Below are 27,697 nucleotides of genomic sequence, written 5' to 3'. Positions count from 1 at the left end.
TTTTCCAATTGTTTATAAGTGCTATATAGGACAGCTATATATATTTTTTGCATTTGACTTATTCTTATTTTCTTAGAAAACTTTGTGTTGAGTCTCTTGGGTATGGGGAGGGGCTGAGGGTAGAGAATAATAGTAGCATCTGCAAATAATGATAGTTTTTTTGCTGCCTTTCCAATATGTTGTGAGTAACCCAGGAAGAAATAAACCTTTATTTTTTCAAAGCTTCCTGATAGTTGTTACTGAGTTGAATCTTGCAATCATGTCTTTCAGAAGTGAACAGCTGACTGACCCACCTGGGTCAACCATCTAAATCATATCTCTTTTAAGGTCCAATTCAAGTTTCTATTCCTTTGACTAAGACTATCCAGATTATGTCCCAGCTCCTGTTGCTCAAACCCATCAGCTCTGACAATGAAGGTAGTGTTAAAACTTGAAATACAATGGAAGGAGGAGGCATCCCTAGAGAAGACTGGCTGGTCAGTATAAAGTTTCCTCCCCAAGTGGTATTATATAGGTGAAGTCACCTATTTCCCACTCTGGGGCAAATACACAGAGCTGATTACAATTTTAGGAACTCCCCAGGGTGATCAGGGATAAATAAAACATTCATTATCCAAACTTATATGCAATGTTATAACCAAAATGCTGATTTGTTAATTATTTCAACAAGACCAGATATTTATATTCCTTGTAGCTGGTCTGTGCATGAAACTACATTTATAAATAATCAGAAGGCTACTTAGTGAATCCAGAATCAAAACAAACAAGATTAGATATATTATTTTAATATTGATGGGACCTGTTAAGAAGAGCTGGCTTAAGTTATGGAACGGCTTCACAATGGAAAATGTGTCTAACTTTACAGTGCTAACATGAACACCATGACATTATGAATAGTACGATCTCATTTTCATTTTTAAAATTAAACTATGTTGTATGATCAAAATTTGCTAAGTAGAACTTAAATGTTCTCACACACACAAAATTCGTTTCTCACAAAAAAAATTTTCTTTCTTTTTTTTTTTAAGTAAAGCGATAGAAGTTTATTAAGTGAAGATACAGAAAAAGCTCTCAAGAGGGAGAGGGGTCGCCAACAGGGTTGCCAATGAGGGCATTTAGGGTTGGTCTTTTATAGAAAGCTAACCAGGGAACTTAAATCCTTTTAACATCTCTATTGATAACACCTTCACAAAAAATTTCTTACATACACACAAAAATAATCATTATCCCAGGCCAGGATAATTGTGCTTATCCTGTTCAACCCCTCTGAGGACAAATTTGGAGAGTCAGGTTCCCAGGCACACTTTCCCTCACCCTTGGAGTTCATAGAAATCTCAGAAGAATCCACGTGAATAGAGATCAGGCATCTTCCCCAGAGGCCGTCAAGAGTGGTGAGCTGGATCACTGAACTCCAAAGAATCTATATCACGCCAAGTTCATAGTATAAGTATGGTCTTAATTTCTGCAAAACAACATCAAGCATCATGTCAAATATTGTTCATGTGAAGCTTGTTTGATTTTCTTTATATTTAATTTGTATATGTTTTGATTTGTGTAACTATATAAGCGCAGGCATTTATACGACCATTATGTTTATACATGTTTTAACTAACATTATAATAAAAATAATTTAGGTAAGCACTAGGTGGTCCATGAGAAACTTGTTTTCCTTTAGAGAGGGGCCTGTACATTACTTAAGTTTGAAAAATACTATTTATTAATTGTATATGTGCTGTCCTGTGTGGCTCATGATGATTATATATTTCTAGCTTTTAAATAATTCTGAGATCAGTGAAGAAGAATTCATATCAGTATAACAGACATAGTGTATCAATTTAAACCTTCATTGACTCCAACAAACTGCACATATTAAGATGTTACTCACATTCATTCCAATACATTCAGTTATGAATTTCTAGTGCCTGAATGCATAGTGGCCAATCCAGTTAAAAGGAGGTCTTGGGGGGCACCTGGGTGGCTCAGTCGTTAAGCGTCTGCCTTCGGCTCAGGTCATGATCCCAGGGTCCTGGGATCGAGTCCCACATCGGGCTCCCTGCTCGGCAAGAAGCCTGCTTCTCCCTCTCCCATTCCCCCTGCTTGTGTTACTGCTCTCGCTGTCTCTCTCTCTGTCAAATAAATAAATAAAATCTTTAAAAAAAAAAAAAAAGGAGGTCTTGGGGTGCCTGAGTCGCTCATTCGGTTAAGCATGGGACTCTTGATCTCAGGGTTGTGAGTTCAAGAGCCCTTTTGGAGCCTACTTTAAAAAAAAAAAAAAAAAAAAGGAGATCTTGCAGCAGAACTGTATGTTTCAAATCTTACCCTTGAGCACCACTTCCCACCTCAGAGGAATAATAAGGCTGACTACACTGATCACTAGCACAGTTACAGTTTTCTACAGTTGTGAAGTCAACAGAGACTGTCCCAAGCACCTCAGCTCATGTAAAGTCTTCCCAACCAACATCAGCCACATCACCTCCTGAGACTTCTGGCACTCTGCCAACTCCCCCTCTGTCACTCTCAGAACCTCAGGAAACACACTGACCTCACATACGCACACACACACACACACACACACACTGACTACTGTGAATTTAAGTTGATGTGTTACCTTTCACAGGTAGCTCTTAGAATTTGAAGCTAGCTTGATCTTTACTGCAGGATGGTGGTATCATTTCCTGTTGAAGAGATTCATAAAGCAGGAGACACATGATCTCATTTGGAGCAGGTGGGAGGGAGTTAAGGCGACATCCCTTCCCTACCTTTTCTCCTAAAGCGTCATTCTGCCTGGTAGCATTTTCCCTTCACAATAGATTAAGTCACTATGCTTTCATTATTGAACCCAAACCTCAAATTACAATTTATGCACCAACCTAGAAGCTGGATTTATTTGCAGCCTATAATTGCATAAGGCTCTAAAAGTAATTGGATGCCAGGGTAATAGGCATTTCAAAAGTATAGTGATAAAGATATTGTTCCTTGAACATGTCCAAGCCATGGAGAACGTTTTGACACTGCATTGACATTTCAAATGTCAGTTGACCTTGAAGACTAATTCCCTCTAAGACCTGTATGGTATGGTCTCTTCTTGGCTTGTGTTTATTTTTATTAAGCTAATAATTATATGTGTGGACATTTACCCCTGAGTGGTCACCAAGCCTAATTTGATCACGTTATTTGAAAAGTGGCCTTAACATGTAGAATAACAGCAGAGATGTGTGGTTACAGCTGTTACTAAATGCTAAAATATCTGAAGTACTGAACATCTGGGTTTATATTTTTTTTGTTCTTGTGAAGACTGTCCCACTTTTTAAAATGCTTGCCAATCAGTCAACTTGTACTAGAAGTTTAAAATATAAGTCATACCCAACGACCCAACAATTAGAACACATAATTCTAATAATGTATTCTAAAAAAACCCAAAGCAAATAATTGTTTAAATATGACTATATAAAAATGTTTATCACAGCATTATTTGTAATTTCAAAATTTTAGAATCAATCTAAATACATGATGGGATGTCCATAATATAGAATTCTCTACAGACATTAACATTGTGATATAGAGCTGTATTTCTTAAAATGAAGTAAGCTTACAATGTGTTGCTGAGTGGAGTAAGCAGATTACAGGAATATGTGTAGAGCATCCATTTTTATAAGAAATGAGAAACATTTAAAACCAATGTGCTACCAGGTGAGGAGTTACACCAATTTCTATTTCCACGGCATTTACCATTCATTCCATTTTCTAAATCAATATTTTATTTATCAACTATTTACATACAAATAATATGAAAGGGTTTTGATACGTAAATTGAGCAAGCACAAACCTAGCTATTGAAAGAGAGAGCGTTGTTGCCATTGTTAAAAGACCTCCTCTCCTCCCACAGCAAAAAACTGGATAGAGCCTGGCTTAGGCTTTGTTAAAAGAAACTGAGGCATCTTAAAAATTGTAAGAGTAGGGTACCTGGGTGGTGCAGTGTGTTAAGCATCCGACTCTTGGTTTCGGTTCAGGTCATGATCTCAGGGTCATGAGATCAAGCCTCTGTTTGGGCTCTGTGCTCAGTGAGGCTAAGACTCTCTCTCCCTTTCTCTCTGCCCACCCCCCCTCCCCGCGCTCTCTCTCTCTCAAATAAATAAATAAACCTTTAAAAAAAAAAAACCGTAGGAGTTTGAGCAAAAATCTATTCCAATCAGGCAGTGTCAAATTGCAAGCGGTTAGGAGTGCTCTCCCAAGAGGAGCTGACAGAAAGATTTTTATAGAGAAAAGGCGTAAGCAAAGTAAGGAAATTACTGACTGGCTGTGGCTTAAAGCCTAGTTGGCTGTTTGTGATCAGTTGCCCTTAGCTTTTTGATTTCCATAAGCTTGGGGCATTTACAGGCTCAGATTTTGGTTTGCTTAAGTAGGCCACCCACAGCATGAGAGCCACATCCTCCTAGCGGCCTCCTCGTTTAATTAATTTAACAGCTTCAAGGAGTCACAGGTGAGTCCTGAGAAACACATTGCTCAAGGCCTTCATTGGGCTGGACAGCAAACCTCCCCAAACAAAACGAGGGCCTCAACAAGAACTTCACACTCAAGCACATGGTGTTCCCCCCATCCCACTCATTGCTTCTGCCAAAAGAACATTCAGAGAACTTTACTTAATAGGACTCTTTTATTGAGCAAGAAACAGATTGTTCCAGAACAGGGAGACTTCCTAGGGAAGGTGGTTGAGAAGTTCAGCTCTCAGTAGTTAACAGCTCAGTTTATGAAGCATGAAGGAGTACATCGTTTTCTGTTATGATTGGTTACTGGAAACTTACATTCCATTTCATTGCATATACTCACTCTGTGGCTGACTTGCTAGGAAGCTGTATGGTCATGCTATGAGGACATGAAGAAAACTTAAGTTTTGTTTAAGGTCAGAATCAGGAAATCAGGACCCCCAGATGGTTATGATGATCATCCCATAGTATTTGTTGATGAGGAAAACCTTTCTCAAAGGCAACACCATCAAGAATTTATTCAAGGGACGACAGAAAATCCCAAAGTGGCCGATAGAGAGTTGAAGATAGATGGACTCCTTTATATTATAATTTATATGAAGAAAAGAAAAAGGTAAGCACTAATCAAACTACTTTCGATACTTTCTTTACAAAGAAATAAAATATTTAATTCTCAATGTTTCTAAGATTTAAATTACAATGCACTAAATAAATATTAGTTTGACTGTGTTTTTCATTTCCCCATACATTTCCAACAGTTTTTAAAGTTTTGGCATATTTTTTTTAAAGATTTTATTTATTTATTTGACAGAGAGAGCACAAGCAGGGGGAGTGGCAGGCAGAGGGAGAGGGAGAAGCAGGTTCCCCACTGAGCAGGGAGCCCAATGCAGGGCTCAATCCCAGGACTCTGGGATCATGACCTGAGCCAAAGGCAGACGCTTAACTGACTGAGCCACCCAGGTGCCCCTTGGCAAAAATGTTTAAGGTCATGAAACAACCATAAATTTTCTGATTATTAAATTTGGTTCCGTGTGGCTTCCACTTGCACAAACATTCTGGCCCTTCACTTTTGTGCGAAGGGAGGACCGCCTGTACTTGAGAAGAGTTTTGTCATGCTCAGGTATCTGAACAATAGGTCGTTGGATATAAAATTCGGGATTCTAACTTTTCTTCCTTTAATCATTTGAAAATCCTACTGTATTGTTGATTGCTTCCATGATTGCCGTTGAGAAATCTAATGGCAATCTGGTATTTGTCCCTTTGTATATGATCTGTTCATCCTTATAAGCTTTTATAATTTCTCTTTGCCTTCCGTATTCTTCTTAAATGTCCCTAAAATGTATCATATTGTGGGGTTTTATTTACCTCTTCTCTCTGATATGCTTTTTCATCTTTTTTTTTAATTTCAAAAGTTTATCTTTAAAAAAAATTTACCTTTTATTTTCTCAATATTTTCTCCTCTCTTGTTTTTTTCCCTCTGTCTTTCTGGAACTCTTACTTCTAACCTCTGTTATCTTTCAGCTTCTCTTTTATATTGTCCTTTCTTATTTCTTTCTGGAAAACTCTTCAATCTGGTCTTCCTCGGCTTTATCCATTCTGCTATTTCACCTATCTTTTTGTACCTAATATTTCTCCCTAATTCTCTTTTTTTTTACATTTTCTTTTTCTTGTTTGATATTATTAACATCTTCTCTTATCTCTTTTAGTATGTTTATTTTAGCTACTTTAAAATTACTTGTCTATTTGTTCTATTACCTTTTTTTTTTTTTAAAGATTTTATTTATTTATTTAACAGAGAGAGACATAGCGAGAGCAGGAACACAAGCAGGGGGAGTGGGAGAGGGAGAAGCAGGCTTCCTGCAGAGAGGGAAGCCCGATGTGGGACTCGATCCCAGGACCCTGGGATCATGACCCTCATGAGCCGAAGGCAGACGCTTAACGACTGAGCCACCCAGGCGCCCTGTTCTATTACCTTTTGATGGAATTTATAACCTAGTATATTGTCTTTATTTTGAAATAGTTCTTCTTCTCATATGTCGTGTTATTTTGGCCAGTGGGCTTATTTTTCCCTGTGCACATATCAGGCAATATACTAGGGGGAAGGCCAGCCCTCATGTCAGCTCCTGGTTATGATGAATGAGGCCTGAAGTGGAGAGCCCAGACACCAAAAAAAAAAAAAAAAAAAAAAAATCTAAGTTAATCACACTCACTTTTCAAAATAATTTCTCAGGTCAAGACTCCAATTTTTCCCAGGGAGAAGAGCATTTGGGAGAGATACTTCCAAAAATGTTGCTCACCAGTCCTGGAGTTCGGGAAGGGAAGGGTGGGAAAGTTATTGCCCAGAGTGAGTCAATCCCATCTATTTCCTCAACTCCTTATACACATAAGACTCCGGCCCTACTGTGTGATAGAGACATCTGGGCCTGCGCTCTCAGTCACCGCAGGTGGAGGCACAAGGCAGGTTGTCTCAAAGCGATGAGAGAAGCAAGGACAGAGTCCCACAGCTCTTCTCCTACTTCACCCTCCCACCACAATGCCTGGCCACCTCCTGTGCCCAGTTCAAAGTCCTCACTCCACCCCCCCCTTGTTTATATGCCCCCATTAGTGAAAAGTGATGAGGGAAATGGTAGAGACCTGACTTCACTACAAATGGTCTGTTCTATTTCTGACTCTAATCAGAGTTTCTTCCCCGTTCAGCGGGTAGGATGAGACACACACTCTCCTGTTCACACACCAGGTAAAAACAGCCTCCCATCCCACCACAGGCATTTCTCCATTTCTTGCTTCCTCCAGGATTGTTCTCGATGGAGGGAGCCAGCAGTAGGACTAGAAAAGTGTCTTGGTTGGAACCAGAGCAGAACCTACAGCCAGCCCATCTCCACTCTCCCCTCCCTCCAGCTGCTTTCCATTCTCCAACATTCAGTTGTTCTTACCTCCTCACCCACTCCTCCCTTGCCTTTATTCCATTTGCTCTTTAACCTTATCCAGTCTGGCTTCTGCCCCCAACACTCCACTGAGAAACCTCAGCATCTCAATAGACTCCAGTCTAGCTGCTCATCCATGTTGTGTCCTCATTTCTAACACTTTGACACAACTGATGAATGCCTTCTTGAAGAACGTGTGCTTGGTTTCTATGATACCATCACAGTGTCCTGATTTTCTTCCTGTTTCACAGACTCATTCTTTTCAGGCTCACTTGCTTATTTCCTCCACCACCACCCAACCCCTAAATGTTAGAGGGCCCTAAGCACTCAGCTGGCCATAAAGGGTAGATAGTGAAGGGGACCCTTCCAGTAACTTTCATTCACTTTATAGCAATTAGAGTGAACTTTTATTTTTATTTCTTTATTTTTTTTAAGAGAAAGAGAGAGTGTGCACACACAGGTGGGGGGGGGCAGACAGAGAGGGAGAGAGAGAATCTTAAGCAGGCTCCATGCTCAGCCCAGAGCCCGAAATGGAGCTTGATCTCACGACCCTGACATCATCACCTGAGCCAAAATCAAGAGTGGGATGCTTAACTGACAGCCACCCAGGTGCCCCTAGAGTGATCTCTTAAAAACACAAACTGAATAATGCCACCTCCTGGCTTCCCATTGCACTTGGAATAAAATGTAATCATGTGGCTATGGTTTATAAGATTTGCATGGTCTGATCACTTTTCCCACCTATTCATTAAGCTCCAACTCTGTTCAGGCTCAGAGCTTTCTTATTTTAATCACTACTATCTCTCTGGAACTTAAGCAGTAGTGCCTGGCAAATAGTAGACACTTGTAGTAGGCTGAATCATGGTTTTTGATGTCTACATCCTAACTCTGGAACCTGTAATTATGTTATTTTATATTGCAAAGATGTAATTAACTTAAGGATCTTGAGATGGGGAGGTCTGAATGTTTGTGTGCCCCCAAAATTCATATGTTGAAATCCTAACCCCCAAGGTGATGGCAGTAGGAGGTGGGGCCTTTGGGAGGTGGTTAGGTCATGAGGGCAGAACCCTTGTGATTGGGGGCGCCTGGGTGGCTCAGTTGGTTAAGCGACTGCCTTCGGCTCAGGTCGTGATCCTGGAGTCCCCGGATCGAGTCCCGCATCGGGCTCCCTGCTCGGCAGGGAGTCTGCTTCTCCCTCTGACCCTCCCCCCTCTCATGTGCTCTCTCTCTCTCTCTCTCTCTCACTCTCTCAAATAAATGAATAAATAAAATCTTTAAAAAAAAAAAAAGAACCCTTGTGATTGGGATTAGTGCGCTTATCAAAGAGACCCCAGGGAGCTGGCCTGTCCCTCTAGCATTGAGGTTTCAATGAGAAAACAGCCATCAACGAGGAAGCTGGTCCTCACCACACACCAAACTTGCCAGCACCATGGTGCTGGCCTTTCCAGCCTCCAGAACTGTCAGAAAGAAACGTTTGTTGTTTATAAGCCACCAGTCTGTGGCATTCTGTTATAGCAGCCCCAATGGACCAGAACAGGGAGATTATCCTGGATTACCCAGGTGAGCCCTGAAAGTGATCACAAGGATCCTTAATAAGAGGGAGGCAGGGGGCGCCTGGGTGGCTCAGTTGGTTAAGCGACTGCCTTCGGCTCAGGTCATGATCCTGGAGTCCCAGGATCGAGTCCCGCATCGGGCTCCCTGCTCGGCAGGGAGTCTGCTTCTGCCTCTGACCCTCCCCCATCTCATGTGCTCTCTCTCTCTCTCTGTCATTCTCTCTCTCAAATAAAGAAATGAATAAAATCTTAAAAAAAAAATAAATAAGAGGGAGGCAGGAAAGTTAAAGGAGGAAGAAAATGATGGGCTGATAGAAGAAGGGGAAAAAAAGGTGATGAGATACAGGGCCATGAACCAAGAATGTGGTCAGCCGCTAGAACCTGGAATAGATCAGGAAGCAGACTCTTCCTTAAAGCCTCCAGAAAGAACCAGCCCTGCTGACATCTTGATTTTAGTCCATAAAACAGACTTCTGACCTTCAGAATTATAAGAGAATCCATTTGTGCTGTTTTGCAACAGCAGTAGGAAACGAATATAGCACTCAAAGAATTGGTCGGAGGATTGAATGAATGTAAAATATCATCACTTTATATGTATGTCCAAATATGGTATGTCTCACCCCTCCCCAAAGCAGAAACAGTCCTGGTGGAAGTATCCCCTGGTCGTTTTGGGGACTGATTTCCCAACTGGAGTTGTTTATATGCCCCCATTAAATGTGAAAAGTGATGAGGGAAATGGTAGAGACCTGACTTCACTACAAACGGTCTGTTCTATTTCTGACTCTAATCGGAGTCTCTTCCCGTTCAGCGGGTAGGATGAGACACACGCCATCCTGTTCCCTTTAGTTTTTCTTTCTCTTTGTTCACCCTGCCTCCGACCCAAATGTTCTCTAGTTCCAAAATAAAAGCCTCAGCATTGCAATGAATGCAAATACACAATGGTGGGAAATTGCAGTGCGGTCACCGCTGACCTCAAACATCCAAAAGTGTCCTGTTACACACACACACACACACACACACACACACACACCCCACAGAATAAGAGAGATGGGAACACATAAAGATATGAATTTGGATTAGATTTTGATTTTTACTTTCAGGAAATTTTGATTTTCTTTTTATTTGACTGTATTTGTACATTTTTCACATGAGCATAAACTATTTATAAAATAAGTAAACTTTAAAATAGAAACTATATCAATTAGATATAACCTATTTTTAGAATCACTGTGGGGTCGGAGTGCCTGGGTGGCTCAGTTGGTTAAACATCTGACTCCTGGTTTCAGCTCAGGTCATGATCTCAGGGTTGTGAGGTTAAGCTCCACTTTGAGCTCCGTGCCGGGTGTGGAGCCTGCTTGAGATTCTTTCTCTCCCTCTGCCCCTCCCCTTCCCCTTCCCTCTCTCTCCCTCTGGAAAAAAAAAAAGAAAGAAATCACTGTGGAGTTGCAGCCAAGAGCTTGACAAAAATACAAGAGGATGGGGCGCCTGGGTGGCACAGTTGTTTAAGCATACGACTCTTGATTTTGACTCAGATCATGATCTCAGGGTGGTGAGATCCAGCCCCACATTGGGCTCCACGCTGGGCATGGAGCCGGCTTAGGATTCTCTTTCTCCTTCTCCCTCTGCTCCTCCCCCCATCCCCACCCAGCTCTCTCTCTTAAAAAAATAAAAATGAGAGGTTCAAAAACTAATGATGTAATGTATGGTGATTAACATAACAATAAAAAATTTTAAAAATGAGAGGAATGTAAATTGCTAGGACTGCCTCAAAGAGTCTTAATACAATCAGGTGATGGAAGTTAGTTACTAATGCAAACACGGCAAACAAAACTGTTCCTAAAAGGCATGGGTGAGCGAATCCCCAGTATACAGAGTGGCATCGTGACTGTAACAGACTGCTTGGCATATATGCATCTGATTCCTATTCCTGGGGTTTTGACCCAGTATCTTCAACTTCCGTGAGAAGCTAAAACAACAACTCTCCTTAGTTAGGTGTGTGGCTTTTCAATCCTGGGAAGATTTATAATTAAGAGCAAATGAATTGAATTAAGCACATAGTATTGGGGCGCCTGGGGTGGCTCAGTTGGTTAAGCGTCTGCCATCAGGTCCTGATCGCAGGATCCTGGGATGGAGCCTGCATCCGGCTCTCTGCGCTCTCTGCTCAGCGGGGAGTCTGCTTCTCCCTCTCCCTCTCCCTCTGTGCTCTCTCTCTCTCAAATAAATAAGTAAAAAAAAATTTTTTTTTAAAAGCACATAGTATTAATACTTTCATTTAATTCAGGAAAAGCTGTGTTTGTTTACAATGTTTAAGAGAATCTGGCAGTCAGTCTTATAATTTTAGGTTGAAAGACATAGGAGAATTTGATTGTAGAAATTGCTTTGAATGTTACAAGATTTTAGAGGTATTCTATACAGAAATGTATTAGATGTTCAAAAGTTGTTTAAATACTTAGTAAGCTTTTGCTTAAAAAAAGTGTTGAGTTTATGGTGAGATAACTAAAACATGTAAGAAAATCAAATACATTTAAATATACAAATGTAATTTCAAATCAATTAATTAAAAAAGGAAAATTACTTATTTACATATAAAATTATCAGATTTATAAACAGAAAAACAGATTTATAGATTAAACTTACAGAGTTGGGACGCCTGGGTGGCTCAGTCATTTAAGCGTCTGCCTTTGGCTCAGGTCATGAGCCTGGGGTCCTTGCTCAGCAGGGAGCCTGTTTCTCCCTCTGCTGCTCCCCCTGCTTGTGCTCGCTCTCGCTCTCTGACAAATAAATAAATAAATAAATCTTTAAAATAAAATAAAATAAACTTACAGAGTTAAAAAAAGTAGATTGTAAGAATCTCCACATTAATATATTCACTTAATTTTCAATCCATGTAATACCATGTAGGTATTCCTCAAAAAGCAGAAAAACAATTCCTCTGACATTAAAAAACATAAACTCTCATTATCATAACTAAATACTTATAGCAACAATAGAAGAAAACAAAATCTCATGTTTAAAAAAAGCTGATGATATGTACATTATATTTAAATAGGAAATTTTATAAAAATGTATGCCAATCAAATAAAAAGTTAGTTTGGCATCCCTCTAGAAATTTGGATAAGTTATTGCTCATGAACTCTGGGTCTCAAATAAAATAAATTGGACATCAGACAGTAAAAATGAGCACAATTTGAAAAAAGACTCACAGTAAAAATACCATATTATATTTCATTAAGCAACTCTTGCTTGTAGATATCAAGGATCAACTATAGCTTCCACCCGATCGAGGCTACCTGAAAGGATAATAACACAGGTAGTGTCCAGACCTACTTACAACTGGTTCCTTCATCTCCTTACTCATTCATTCGTTCGTTCATTCATTCCAAAAACACGCATTATAACCAACTGGTCTATGACAAGACTGCTACATGCCCACAAGGAGCTCATTTTCCAGAAAGGTAATCCCCCCTAGGGCAAGGGCTATTGGCCGAGGCCACGTTATGCATGGCTTTAACTGTCACGCAAATGAGCTTGAACTGTTGGTCTGGTGGAGTGTTTTAAACCGGAGAGAAACCTGATCTGGTTTATATTTTTAGAAATTCACTGGGTTAGCCCCCTGGAGGTTTGTTTAGAAGCCAAAGACTACAGAGGCTAAGATTGCATAGGAGACTATTAACAGATGAGAAATGATGTCTTTATCTATGCTCTGCTGTCAAAGTCAGGTGAGCAGAGTGAGGAGTCTATTTATAGATGCACAATGTTAGTTCCGGCTAATCAAAGTTTTACTGCAATAAAAATAGATTAGAATATCTACTTTGGGACTTAACCCCGGAAGGTCTCTGCTTTGGATTTTTTTTCTCTTTTGTGAAATGGTTAGAATCGCAGGATTAGGTGATGGTTAGAGGTTACCATGACACAATTTCCAATGTTGAGGGTGGTGAGCAATTGGAGATCCTATTCACGGTGGATGAAGAAGGAAACCAAGAGTGTTCAGGTAAGTTGTAGGCACTTTTTGGGACAGTCTGCAGCATATCTTTAATGAAATGTTTATGGTGTTTTGGTAAAGTAACAGTTTCAATAAAGTTTTTCCTCCTCATGGGGGTGCCTGGGTGGCTCCGTCAGTTAAGCATCTGCCTTTGGTTCATCATGATCCCAAGGTCCTGGGATCAAGCCCCATGCACATCTGGCTCCCTGCTCAGTGGGGAGCCTGCTTCTCTCTCTCCCGCTCCTCCCTACTCATGTTCTCTCTCACTTGCTCTACTCTCTCTCTCAAATAAATAAATAAACCTTAAAAAAAAAAATAAAAGTTTTTCCTCACAACTCACAAAGATTCTTTGCTTGACCAAACTTTAGTCAGGCTCCTGAATCTCCTCTTAGGCCCTTCTGTACACTTCCTTGTAAATTCCAGTGTTAACCAGAACCCTGCTACACCAGTTTAGCAGGAAACCCTGCCCTGGATATCTGATCACTGCGGCTTATCTTCAGCAAGAATCCTGTGAAGTACCTTTAACCAAAATCACCCTTTACACCTGATGCTTCCTTCCCCTTAGTAATTTGCTATACACCAATCCCTATCCTGTTCCTTGGCTATATAGTCCCACTTGCTCACGCTATCTTTGGAGTTGAGTTTAATTCCCTTCTGCAAGACCCCATTTCAGGGTCCGTACACCTACCATCATGGCCCCCCTTGATGCCTTACCGTCTTCATTAAGTGCCACTGAACAATTTTTTTTTTAAACACAAGCAAGAGGATGGACAAGTAAAGATCATATACACAGATGGAAGCTGTTGTCAGGGTGCTAGTTTCTGTGTTGGGTGGTGATTTCTTTTTTTTTTTTTTAAGATTTTATTTATTTATTTATAAGAGCGAGAGTGGGGAGGGGCAAAGGGAGAGGGAGAATGGAGAATCTCAAGCAGGCTCCACACCCAGGTCGGAGCCTGATAACAGGGCTTGATCTCCTGACCCTGAGATCATGACCTGAGCCAAAATCAAGAGTTGGCCACTTAACCAACTGAGCCACCCAGGCCCCCTCCATGTTGGGTGGTGATTTCAAGGGCATTTCTTGCATTATTATTATTATCATTAATAGATAGAAGTCCTTACATAGACACGTAATGAGAATTATGATTAATCTCTCTCTGTGACCCCAAAGTCCAGTCTTATAAAAAAAAGAAGAAAAAAAGAGAAAACACCCTCCCTACCACAAGGGAGGGAAGGTAGCTAATGTGGAACAAAGAGGGGGGTTTACCAAATGAGAACCAGAATCTTGGAATCTAGTCTTTCCAAGAATTTTCCCAGTCTTTCCTATGTTACCACGCTTCCTACCTCTCTCTAGAATCCCTCAATTTATTATCTTTCATAAAATCCCTTGATAGCTGTTCAACTTTGGGCTTTAATCTGGAAAACTGGCTCCCTGTTCTTCTTGTATTAGAAAAATATAGTTATTATTACCTATGCATAACGATAATCATATAAAATAATAATAAACACCCTTGAAACTACCATCCAACATGGAAATTAGAGACTTCCCATATGATTTTAACAAATGGAGTATGAAACCACCTCAAATCATTGTGTACTTCTCTTCCTATTGGATGAAGTTCAATCACATATAATTTTAAAGAGCCAACATCACAATAATAAAACATTTTTTAACCTCTCATGTAGAAGAAATCTGGAAGGAGAAGGTCTAGGACTGGTCCAGGAAATGGGACCAGCTTCCCAAGCTGTTCTCTGTGCCAGATCCAGCTGTCAGCCTAGGCAGTCTTTCCTATACTTCCAGACATTCCTAATGACAGACTCCTTGAGAGCAGGACACACATCTCATTCTTATCTCATTCTTATCCATGGTGTTGGCACTATGTCAGAACAATTCTTCTATCAATATTGGCTGTAAAATAGAGGATGGATGGATGCCCTGGTGGATGGAGGGATGCTCAGGTAGATGGATATAAGATTCTAATGGAATTTAATATCTAGTACCAACTATGCTGACATAAGAAAAATTACATAAGCATTTATTGGCTTTACTGCCTTATCTTGTGAATAGACCTTTTAGAATAGGTGTCTGCAAACCAGGCAGTAAATATTTGAGGTTTTGTGAGTCATAAGGTGTCTGTCACAGCTCTTCAACTCACTATGGCAGGAACAGACACATGTAAAGGAATGACCGTGCACCAGTGACGTGAAATTTGGATTTCATATAATTTTCACATGTACCAAAATATTCTTCTTTTTATTTTTTAACCATCCAGTAGTATAAAAACCATTCTTGGGGCACCTGGGTGGCTCAGTTGGTTAACAGACAGCCTTCAGCTTGGGTCGTGATCCCAGGGCCCTGGGATCAAGCCCCAAGTCGGGGTCCCTGCTCCTCCGGGAAGCTGCTTCTCCCTCTCCCTCTGGCTGCCACTCCCCCTGCTTGTGCTCTCCGTCAAATAAATAAATAAAATCTTTAAAAAAAGAATAAAAAACATTCTTAGTTTGTGGGCTGCACAAAATCAGGCAGTGAGCTGTAGTTTGCTAACCCCTGGCCTAGAAAGGCAAGCTGACAGAATTAGAAGCACTAAGAAAGGCAATAAAACTATGAGGTGGAAACCCTAGGAAGCCAGAGTGGAATCTAGCTGGCTTTCATTTTCCTTTGGCTTTCCTTTTTCCTCCCCAGGGTCATTCCACATTGCTTTCCTGGGCTCCTCGGGACTTGTTTTCAACCAATGTGCCCATTTTCTCACACCTCCAGTGTTACATCATTCAGAACAGTATTTGCTTAAAATAGGATTCTGGAAGACCAAAGAACGTTCGAGACCCAAAGTAATAGCTTTCTAATGAAGGGCTTTCGTGCATTGAGAGATGTCATTTCATTTTTTTTTATTTTATTTGACAGAGAGACACAGCAAGAGAGGGAACACAAGCAGGGGGAGTGGGAGAGGGAGAAGCAGGCTTCCCGCAGAGCAGGGAGCCCAATGCGGGGCTCGATCCCAGGACCCTGGGACCACGACCTGAGCCGAAGGCAGACGCCTAACGACTGAGCCACCCAGGCGCCCCGAGAGATGTCATTTCATTAACATGAATAAATCTCTATGCGTCCCCATGATGAAATATCATGCCGGCTTCTATTCCTCTCACAAAAGAAACATGCTTCCTGCTTGCATGACTTGGGGCAGCCCTGAAGGCAGGAACAGATGTACATACCTATGCTGGAACGAGTAGTGATGACCTACCCGAGAGGAAAAAATATTCTGCAGTTCTCATGTGGAGACTGAATTGACTTGAGACCTCACTGCTCTTTTTAGAAGTGCTTAGATTTTAGGTAGTTTCACATTCATGATATGTGAATAAAATAAAGGGTACAGTGTATGACAGATCACATCGTCACATATCACTTAAATGAGCATTTATTATATACTTAGTGAATACTTGGCACTTTGACAATGAGCACTAAGTTATCTCCTTCAGCTCTCACCCAGTTATTTTTGGATCTCTTATTAAACCTCTGTGGCCTGTTAACTAAATGATTTCTGAGAGACGAAGCTCAGAAATGACCTCTCTCAATGCATGAAAGCCCTTCATTAGTAATGAGAGCCACTTTTCAGACATCTGTCTCATGAGTCTCTTCTCCCTTTGCTCAGCTCTCTCTCCTAGACGTTCTGTGCAAAATGTTTAACCTTCTCATGTACAAGAAATCTGGAAGTAGGCGGTCTCATTCTTACCTCATTCTCATCTGTGGTGTTGGCACGACGTCAGAACAATTCTTCAATAAATGTCTGCCAAAATGAAGGGTTGGGGATGGGTACTGAACCACGGAAGCCACTCCCAGGAGACTGACAGGTAAGTGGAAAGAGCCACAGACCTAACTCCCATGCCTGGCTAGGTGACCTGGTTAAACCAAACCTTTCTGATTTTTTAAATAAATGTTTACATTTCTGGCTTTTGGAATAAGGAAGGGTTTGCACTTGGCAATTATCTTCTCAAATCTTTCGCCATTTGCAAATTGGGGATGATAATCTGTCACGTCCAGGAGTGAAGTGACGTTCATAAGGCGCCTGGTATAGGTTGGGTGCGGTAGGGATTTGGGGCGGAAGTGGTGTCGGCTGTTATTTTTATTATGGGCAAAACCAATTCCCTCCAGCGGAGAACACGCTTGCAGGCCGGCTGGGGCTGTGAAAAGCGCAGAGACCTCATCCTTCCAGCATTGCAATTTCCTTAGCCCGGAGCCTGCTTTTCCCTTTCTGCCCATCAGTTGGCGCCTTTTGCCGTCCTTTTTTTCTCTCAAGCTGGTTTTGGGGGCTGCGGTCGCTCCGCAGCTCGCAGGTCACATGGCCTGCCGGAGCAAGGGGACCCGGCGCGGGAGCTGCGCCGCGGGAGGAGGTGAGGCTCCGGCGCGTACCCGAACCGCGCGGCGCCCGCTCCGCCCGGGCCTCGGGGTTGGGCGATGGCCCCTCTGTGGCGATGAGCCAGCCCGCCTAGGCGACACCAGAGGCGGCCCTCGGCGGGCGCGGAGGACAGAGCTGACCGCCCCCACCGGGTAGGTTTTCGCTGCGTGCGATCTGCCCAGCCTCTCTGGCATCGCAGCCGGAGCGCGGGGACGAGGATTCCCCGGGCCGCCGCTGGCGCGGGGAGAGCCGCAGCGGGTGCTGGCGTAGCTCCGGAGGGCCTGCGCCCCCGGCCGTGCGCTCTGGGCAGGCGAGCTTCGCTGAGGCCCGGCCCGGGGTGCCGGCCGCTTCCTGCCGGAGGACCGCGGGGACCCCAGAAAGGCGTCCCCCGCGCGGCCCGGGCCGGTGTCAGGGCAGGGATGAATGAGTGTCGCGGCGAGGGCGTCTCTCCACCCCTCGCTCGCTTCGGCTGCGCCGCGAGGCCGACAGGAAGGTGCGAGCCGGGCGCGTGCGAGCCCAGGTAAGACCCTGCTCCTGGCCCGCCTGGCCGGGCCGCACAGCCAAAGGGTGCATTGCCTAATGGCCGCCCGCACGCGGCGAGGGTCCCTCGCGCGTCCGCCCCTCCGGCCAGCCGGGCTCGCCAAAGCGCTGCTGCGGCGTGGGGTTTCTGCGCGCGACCTCGCAGCCCGGGGACCGAGGAAGGGCGACCCGGCAGAGGAAGGCGTCCCTCCCAGCTCCCGGAAAGACCAGCCGAAGGGAGCCAGCGCGGCGAGTGGAACCGTTAGCCTCGACCTACGGGTGGGGAAACTGAGGCCCGAGCGCGATGGGGACTGCCCAAGGTCAGCAGCTGACGCTAGATCCGGGACTGTGGTCTTCCGCTCCTATTCTCTTTCCGCGAGGACTGGAGGGGACCACCCCGCGCTAGTCACATCCTCCTCCTGGCCTCTGGGCGCGGGCGTTGTCGGTGCCGCACTGCGCCCTAAGTGCCCAGGGGCGAGAGCTCCTGCAGGGTGGGTGTGACCCTGGCATCCCCTGCTGGTCCCGGGCTGCCCCCGGGAGAAGCGCAGGGCGGCTCCAATGATGATCTCTCTATGCGGCCCATTAGCAAAACCTGCAAGTGTGTGTGCGTGTGCGAACTGGAGAACTGAACTGGTAAGGGGGATAGCTTTTTTTAGGGGTGCATTTCTAGAGTGCACTGTACCAGGTACTTTGGGAGGTGACAAGAGAAAACTACGTGTGTCTAACACCTAGCCTTATTAAAATTATTAGAATTTTTTGAAGGATTAGCGTATTACAAAGCATTCAGGAAACAAAAATGTAGAGGAGAAAATAAAGATAACTTAAAACTTCATCTAGATTGTTGAGACTTTTTGGATATCGACTTAAAGTTTTCTCTGCATACAAACATCTAAACCAATAAGGTAGACAAAAATAGCATCTTGTTTTAATTTGCACGTCTGATTACCCAGGGGGAGCTAATACCTTTTCCTCTGTGTACTTGCGTTTTGCATTTACAGGGGTGAACGTCTTAATTCTTTTGTCCCGCCCCCACTCTTTTAAAAGTAATTTCTATGCCCAACCTGAGGCTCGAACTCACAACCCCGAGATCACCAGTTGCACACTCCACCGTCTGAGCCAGCCCCTCCTTTGCCCCCTTTTCAATTGGAGTGTCTTTCTGTTCCTGATTTTTAAGCATTCTTTATATATTACGCATTAAAGAAGTAATTCTGTCATTTATGTTGCATAGTCTTTCCCAATCTGCTTGACGGTTTTGTCAGTTTTTCATCTCTGACCGCATAGAAATTTAACTTTTTCATTTAGTCGTGTTTTTTTTTTTAGTGGTTTCTACTTGCGGACCTTGATGAGAAGGAGCTTTCCTAAACCTTTAGGCTTTTCCTAAAATATAGAACTATTCTTCTGTATTTCCTTCAGGCACCTTTAAGCTTTTGTTTGAAAATTTTAATGTGAAATTTATCCTAGCTTAAGTTATAAAGTGGAGAGCTAATTTACTTTTCCTGAAGAGTTAGCTATTAAGTCCACTTTTCACCCCGATTTAAATTGCTTCAGTTATGGTAGATTAAATTATTACATGTTTGTATCTGTGTGGATTTTCGCCTCTATTTATCAATATATTTTGGTGCTGGAGCCATGTTATTTTAATTACTGAAGTTTTATAGTAGGCGTAAGATCTGGTTAGGCAGATTCGCTCTTACTACTCTATATTATCATTTTCCTGGCTCTTAGAAAAATCAATTTTATTGAAGTACGGTTTACATGCAATAAAATACACCATTTAAATGTATATTTTGATGAATTTTATCAAAGGTAACTACCATCACAATAAAAAATTATGAAGTGCTACATAAAATTGATGTTATTATTGTACAGGGGTCCTGCTAATCTTTGATACATCCTCCCAATTTTAGTATATGTGCCAGCAAAGCGAGCATTTCCTAGCATTTTTTATTAGTACTAATTCCAGAAAATCTTTTGAATGCTTTGGTCAAGTTAACTAACCTCTCCCTCCCTGCGCCACCAAAGGAAACAAACAAAATCTTGTCTGGATTTCTTTTTATTTTATTTTATTTTATTTATTTATTTGACAGAGAGAGAGAGAGAGGACAGGTAGGCAGAGAGGCAGGCCGAGGGAGAGGGAGAAGCAGGCTCTCTGCTGAGCAGGGAGCCCGATGTGGGGCTCGATCCCAGGACCCTGGGATCATGACCTGAGCCGAAGGCAGACGCTTAACCGACTGAGCCACCCAGGCGCCCCTCTTGTCTGGATTTCTATTGGATTTTGATAACAAGGGTCCTCAGAGTATAGGGGCCCTGGATGTCATGTTCACCATCCCAATGCCCGGCACAAGACTCAGTATTTGTTGAATGAATGTTTAATAATTATCATAAAAGTAATATATACTCTTTACAAAAGTGTTGAAAGGGGACGCCTGGGTGGCTCAGTCGGTTAAGCGTCTGCCTTCGGCTCAGGTCATGATCTCAAGGTCCTAGGATCCAGCCCCATGTAGGCTCCCAGCTCAGCGGGGGAGTCTGCTACTCCCTCTGCCCTTCCCCTCTCCCTGCTCATGCTTGTGCGTGCGCTCTCTCTCTCTCTCTCTCTCTGAAATAAATAAATAAAATCTTAAAAAAAGCAAAAGCAAAACAGGAAGCATCTATTCCTCCATACCTTCATCTCTCTTTCCCTAAATTATACTCCATATTAAAAATAGAATGACCATGAGGGGAGAGGGGTGGGAGGATGGGTTAGCCTGGTGGTGGGTATTGAGGAGGGCACATTCAGCATGGAGCACTGGGTGTTACGCACAAACAATGAATCATGGAACACTTCATCTAGAACTAATGATGTAATGTATGGGGATTAACATAAGAATAATAAAAAAAAAAGAATGACCATACTATGTACATTTTTCTACAATTGCACTGACATAGTTGGCATTATTTTTCCCGTAGAGACTTAAAATCTGCTCAAATTGTAACAGATTACCATAGATTGAGTGGTGTAAACAGCAAAACATTTCTTTCTGGAGGCTGAAAGTCTGAGATCAGGCTGCCCTCATAGCTGGGTCCTGCTGAGGGCCCTCTTCCTGGTGTATGGATGCTACCTTCTCACTGTATTCTCACTGTATTCTCACTGGCAGAGAGCAGAGTGAGCAAGCCAGCACTCTCCCACCTCTTCGTATAAGGGCACTAATCCCAACATGAGAGTTCCACCAGCAAGACCTAATTACCTCCCAGAGACCCCCTATCCAAATACCATCACGTTGAAGATTAGCGTTTCAATACACGAATTTGAGGGGAGCGCATTCAGTCCATAGCAGAGACCTAGATAAGACTTTTTAAATGTTAGTATATTTAAAGCTTTAATGGCTCCTTATAATCCCTTTGTATAATTATCTAAAAATGTGTTTCCTGTTCCTGGGTATTTTCTTTCCCTCCAGTTCCTTCCTCCTTCCTTCTTCCTCTCCTTTTCTCCCCTCTCTTCCCCGTCCCTCCTCCCTTCCCCCTCTTTATCTTTCTCTTTCTTACTATTTATTACAAACAAAACTGCCATGAACATTCCTTGTCCATCTTTGGTAGCAAGTGTTGGCATTTCTGCAGGATAGATACCTAGAAAGAATTTCTATGTCAAGGGAGATGCACATATAAAATTTTTATAGATATTGGTTCAACTTTCCTTTCAAAGGTTGCACCAATTTATATCAAGTGCCCATTTGTTGAACTGGGCCACTCCCTCCTGAAGTAAATTGAACTGACGTTATATTAAAGATAGAGATTAATTCTAGAGAAAGAGATCTTTATCCTCTTTCATTAGTGAGGCTTTCCAGTGGGGAAAATCTTATGTTTCTCCACTTACTAAGGACTTTTTAAATATCTTTCAGTAGAATTTTATAGTATGTGTGTATATTCTGCATATTTAAAAAATTTATTCCTAGGTTTTTACCCCATTTTCACGGGGATCTTTTATCCCATTAATTCATTTGGTTATTGTCTGATTAGGTGAAGCAGTTTGTGTGTGTGTATGTGTGTGTGTGTGTAATACTATATATTATTTTAAAAAATTTTTACATATTAATATTTACATTTACATTCTGAAACTCTGTTACCATTTCTAAGGATTTTTCAGCTGATTTTTTTTGGGTTTCCAATCTCTGCAGAGACAGTATTGCATATTGGTTGGGAACATGGGTTCTGGAGCCTGTCTGCCTAGGTTCAAGTTTTCCCACACACTTAAAAGCTTTGTTAACCTTTGATACAATTTAATTCTGTCTTTAGGTTTTTCAGGTATAAAATGGGCTGAATAATAGTATTTCTCATAGGCTTCTTTTTTTTTTTTAAAGATTTTATTTATTTATTTATTTGAGAGAGAGAGAGAGAAACAGCATGAGAGGGGAGAGGGTCAGAGGGAGAAGCAGGCTCCCCGCCGAGCCGGGAGCCCGATGTGGGACTCGATCCCAGGACTCCGGGACCATGACCTGAGCCGAAGGCAGACGCTTAACGACTGAGCCACCCAGGCGCCCCTGATACTCCCAATTTTATAGCTGAAGGAATTGAGACCGACGGAGGTTAAATGACTTGACTGTGAGCGTTTATTTGCTTAACAAACATTGAGCCTCTCCTATGCATAGGGTACTGTGATGAGTCTGCAAGGGATATCAAAGATAAATCATACTGAAATCCACTAACAACAGATTTGTAAGTCCAATTGGGGCATAAGTCAGGGGTCATGAATAAAGCCATGGAGGGCAGCAGGTATTGTGGACAAAATATGGGCTTTGGAATTTCTCCTCTGTTTTAATTTCCTGCTCTCAACTTGGTAGCATTTATTTTTTTTCCTCTAAATGGGATTAGTTCCATTGCTATTCAAGAGTTGCTATTTTGGCTAAATGAAATAGATGTAAGAGTCTATTACAGAGGGCGCCTGGGTGGCTCAGTTGGTTAAGCGACTGCCTTCGGCTCAGGTCATGATCCTGGAGACCCGGGATCGAGTCCCGCATCAGGCTCCCTGCTCGGCAGGGAGTCTGCTTCTCCCTCTGACCCTCCCCCTTCACATGCTCTCTCTCTCTCTTAAATAAATAAAATCTTAAAAAAAAAAAAAAGAGTCTATTACAGAACTTGGGTATGTAGTAGGAGCTTAATAAGTGGTAGCTATACATAGATACAGTCTGAAGTAGCAAGTGATAAATGAATGTTCCGGGAGGGAAATTTATGTAAAGGGGCCAAGCACTTGAGAAACAAGAGTTTATTTCTGTTTGGGGTGATGAGGGTTGGCTTTTAAGAGGTCCCTTTTGAGCTGATTCTTGATGGTTGAGTAGCCTGTGTGAGGAGAAGAAATAAGACTGGAGAGATAGTTGAAACTGGATTGTGAAGAATCTTGGTGAAGAATTTGGACTTCATTCTGTAGTCATTGGGGAATCATGAACAGTTACACAGAAAAGAGCGTCGTGTTCAGACCTGTGGTTCAGAGCATCAGAGGGATGCTGATAATGTAAAACGTTACCATCATTTGCAGTGTCTCCTGTTTGAAAAAGGGCTTTCATAGCCACTGTCTCATTTCATCCCCACAGTGCCTCCATAAACGAAGTATTTTTCATTTTCCTATTTGGCAGAGGCAGAATAGTCTCAGATGAATGATTTCTTTACAAATGGACCTAATGAGTGAGTGCTGGGACCAGACACGGACCAAGATCTTGTGGCTTCCAATCCGTTGCTCCTTCTGGAAGTCGGAGGCCTAGTTAGGAGCCTGTTGCTATCAGCTGGCCTGGAGGTGATGAGGAGTAACAAGGAGTAACAAGGGAGGCAGTGCAGAAGGGCATGGCTGTGGCGGGGAGAGGAGAGAAGAGAGGCGCCAAAGAGGCCATATGGGTGGCATTGCTGGGACTTGGGAAGTGACTGGATAGGGCTGAGAAGTCAGAACGTACTGGTCTTTTGGACCCAAGGTTCCTGGGAGAGTGGTGGTGCCATTCACGTAGGAGGGCAGCAGTGGGAAGCAGTCTTCTTGATTGCTGATCTCCTGACACTCAGCCTGGGGTACTCCCTCACATGCCCCTGTGACCCCTTCAGCTTAATTTTTATTTATTTTATTTTTTTTTTAAAGATTTTATTTATTTATTTGAGACAGAGAGAATGAGAGAGACAGAGAGCACATGAGAGGGGAGAGGGTCAGAGGGAGAAGCAGGCTCCCCACCGAGCAGGGAGCCCGATGCGGGACTCGATCCCGGGACTCCAGGATCATGACCTGAGCCGAAGGCAGTCGCTTAACCAACTGAGCCACCCAGGCGCCCCTATTTTATTTTATTTTTTAAAAAGATTTATTTATTTGAGATAGAGAGAGTGCAGGGGAAGAAGGAGAGAGAGAGAGAGACTCTCCAGCAGATTCCCTGCTGAGCACGGAGCCCGATGCGGGGCTCGATCCCATGACCCTGAGATCATGCATGACCCGAGCCGAAATCAAGAGTCGGCCGCTTAACCGACTGAGCCACCCAGGCGGCCCCAGCTTAATTTTTAGAAGCTGCAGGAAAGTGTAACTATCACTGTCACTCCATTTATTCATTCTAGCCCTATTTCCTGTTCATTTCTTGGTGTCTTTGTCTCCTACTGTCTTTTCTGAGCCCTCCATCCGAGACACAGTAACAGACATAATCCAGTTTACAAAATGGTTGTGTTTCAAAGTGTACCAGGAAGGCATAGATAAGAACTCAGTAATCATGATGCCGTTGGCGTTGTTGTTTTCGGGCCGCCTCACGAATGCCAGTCAGCCCACAACATTGTGGAGTGTGGTCCTGAGCTGGTGATGCCATGGGTGACTATGGAATTCTGGGAAAAGACAGAGTGGTAATGCACACATGGTCCTACTTCTGTCCCACCCCCATATTGGGCTGGGAGTAGAGACCTCCTTCCCTCAAACTACCACTGCAAAACCCTGTTTTCAGGTAAGTTATCTTAAAACCAAATCAGTAAAGTGAAATAATTGTAGGAGGCCTGGAACGCCACACCCCACAGTGCAGCAATTGGTTAAATCCTTTAAGAAGATGTTTTAAAAAGCAAACCAGAACATAGTCTTGCATATCTACCGAACTCCATGTGGCTGAATTTTAGGCAGACCAGTCATCTGATCATTGAAGGATCTGATCCCACCTCCCATGGCCCAAAATGGGTGTGCTAGATTGCATTATTGTCCAAGATATTTTCTGCCTCTCCCTGGAGAGACATATATTTCCCTAACCATTAGCTTCAGGCTTGGCCGTGTGTCTTTCAGTACCCCTTCTTGCAGGAAGATTACAAAACTCTGTTCTCTTGAACTCAAGGGTTGTTATGTAACTTGCACAGGTCAATGAAAGGTAGGTGGACGTGACGTGTGTCATTTTTGGGCTGTGACTTTGAGCTGTGTCTCTTTCTCCTCTGCCACAAAACCAGCAATTTCTAGAAAAGAGGCAGTTCCATCTACCTTGGTCCTGGAGTGTGAATGACAGGGAGCAGAGTCTTCACTGATCCATAATGGACAAGTAACATGAGCAAGAATTAAACCTCTTTTCTTATAAACCCCTGAGATTTAGGGGTCATTACTCTAGTCTGTCCTGACTCATACTGTGTATAGTGATATGGGGGCCAGATGCCTTGTGAGCATTTTAGAAATGTCCCAGACTCTGAGCAGATTGCTAGAACCTTTCTTTTTTCCCACAGGCTTAGAAAGTGGCCTGCTGCTTTTGCTTTCCATTGAACCTTCATCAGGAGAACAGCACTCTGGCACTGTATTTTTAAAGCAAGCTATTCCTGAGATGTTAATGATTTTATTGCCCCCAGTGGGGAAATTGCCTGGGATTAAAGGTCCTCTTGATGTCAGTACCAGGTGCTCCAGTTCCTGACCCACCTGCCAGAGGGGAGAGAGAATCAGGAGCCTGGGGTGTCAAGGGGCAGGATAATATGGCCTGAGGGCAGCAACACAGGGGGGCTTGGAGAGAACTGACATCTTAACTTCTCCTGCCCCACACAATGAAAGTGAAGGAAGATCATCATGCTTGCTTGATGAACAACTTCAAGAAAATCTTCTCCCCTTGTACCCACCTGGAACTTGTTACGAGCCTCTTTTGTGCAGAAAATCTGAAGCCAGCCCTGCACGCACACCAGGCCCCTTAGCAAGATCCTAGAAAATAGAGCAGGAAGCCATGGGCCTGGGAAGGCTGGGTGCTTTTAGGGTCCCTCCAGTCATACCTGGATTTAAGAGTGTGCCCTTTGAGTATATTTTCCCCCTTTTGCTACACAAATAGTAGCATGCTAGACAGACTTTTCTAGGTCTTCTTTCACTGAAAATGCATCTTAAAATTTTTCCATATCTGTATATGAAGAGTTTGCTTTTTTTTTTTTAAGATTTTATTTTATTTATTTGACAGAGATTGAGAGAGACAGCTAGAGAGGGAACACAAGCAGGGGGAGTGGGAGAGGGAGAAGCAGGCTCCTGGCCAAGCAGGGAGCCTGATGCGGGGCTCGATCCCAGGACCCTGGGATCACGACCTGAGCCGAAGGCAGACGCTTAACCGACTGAGCCACCCAGGCATCCCCAGAATTTGCTTTTTTGAACCTTTTTTGTTGTTGTTGAGAACACTTAAGTTCTACTGTCTTAGCAAATTTCAATATTGTATCTTAGCAAGCACAGTATTGTCAGCTGTAGTCACCAAGTTATGCATTAGATCCTCAGACCTTATTCATCCTATAACTAAAAGTTTATACTCTTTGACCAACCTCTCCCTACTCCCACAGCCCTCCCCTTAGCACCTGGTAACCAACGGTCTATTCTGCTTCTGTGAGTTTGACTTTTTTTTAGATTCCACGTACAGATGATACTATGCAGTATTTCTCTCTCTCTGTCTTATTTCACTTAGCATAATGCTTTCTGGATTCATCCATGCTGTCACAAATGGCAGGATTTCCTTCTTTTTTTCTAAGGCTGATTAATATTCCATTGCACAGATACACCACATATTCTTCATCCATTCATCCATCCATTAGTGGACATTTGGGCTGTTTCTGTATCTTGGCTATTGTGAATAATGCTGCAATGCCAGATACCTCTTTGAGATAGTGATTTTTTTTTTTTCCTTTGGACATATACCCAGATGAGGGATTGCTGGATCATTTGGTAGTTGTACTTTTAATTTCTTGAGGAAGCTCCATACTGTTTTCCCTCCATATCTCCAGAGTGGCTGTACCAGTTTATGTTTCAGCCAATAGTAAACAAGTGTTTCCTTTTTCCACATCTGTGCTAGCATTTCTTATCTCTTGCCTTGTTGATAACAGACATCTTAATAGGTGTGAGGTGATATTTTATTGTGGTTTTGATCTGTGTTTCCATGATGATTAGTGATGTTCAGCACCTTTTCAAGTGCCTGTTGGCTGTTTATATGTCTTTGGAAAAATGTCTATTCAGATCCTTCTTTGCCTGCTTTTAAATAAGTTGGTTATTGTTATTATTATTGCTATTGAGTTGTATGAATTCTTTATATATTTTTGGATATGAACTCCTTGTCTAATATGTGGTTTACAAATATTTTCTTCCATTTTATAGGTTGCCTTTTTATTTTATTGATGGTTTCCCTTTGCTGTGTGGAAGCCCTTTAGCTTGATGTAGGCGCACTTAGTTATGTTTGCTTTTGTTGCCTGTGCTTTTGGTGTAAAATAAAAAAAAAAAAAAAATCACTGCCAAGACCAATGTCAAGACGCTTACCTCCTATGTTTTCTAAATTGCCCTGGCTCTCCAAGGTCTTTTGTAGTTACATACTAATTTTAGGATTGTTTTTCCTTGAATTTTAATAGAGATTGCATTGAATCTGTAGATCCTTTGTAGATCATCTGTAGATCA

General features: G+C 42.7%; 1 protein-coding gene and 1 long non-coding RNA gene across 4 annotated transcripts in view; one reads left to right on the top strand and one right to left on the bottom strand.

Moving 5' to 3' along the window:
• Positions 1-11,617: 11,617 nt before the first annotated feature.
• On the bottom strand, positions 11,618-17,112 carry LOC145717079 (uncharacterized). Its single transcript, XR_014140092.1, has 3 exons — positions 16,666-17,112; positions 12,165-12,251; positions 11,618-11,732 (listed from the first exon to the last, which is right to left on the bottom strand). It is a non-coding gene; the product is annotated as an uncharacterized LOC145717079 (long non-coding RNA).
• Positions 16,722-27,697, top strand: part of PGAP4 (post-GPI attachment to proteins GalNAc transferase 4) — a 23,704-nt gene continuing 12,728 nt past the window's right edge. Inside the window, exon 1 of one of the 3 annotated variants that reach the window (XM_031031388.2) lies at positions 16,722-16,783. The gene's annotated coding sequence lies outside the window, so the exon portion shown is untranslated. Of the gene's footprint in view, positions 16,784-17,227; positions 17,481-24,528; positions 24,774-27,697 lie in introns of those variants that run through there. The other 2 variants (XM_081803282.1, XM_081803281.1) reach the window with 2 other exon arrangements.

This window comes from Leptonychotes weddellii, chromosome 14 (genome assembly GCF_054177405.1).
Source record: "Leptonychotes weddellii isolate Sample4059 chromosome 14, ASM5417740v2, whole genome shotgun sequence".
Taxonomy (NCBI): Eukaryota; Metazoa; Chordata; class Mammalia; order Carnivora; family Phocidae; genus Leptonychotes; species Leptonychotes weddellii.
Note: the sequence above shows the minus strand (reverse complement) of the source record. Positions and strands in the feature narration are given on the sequence as shown.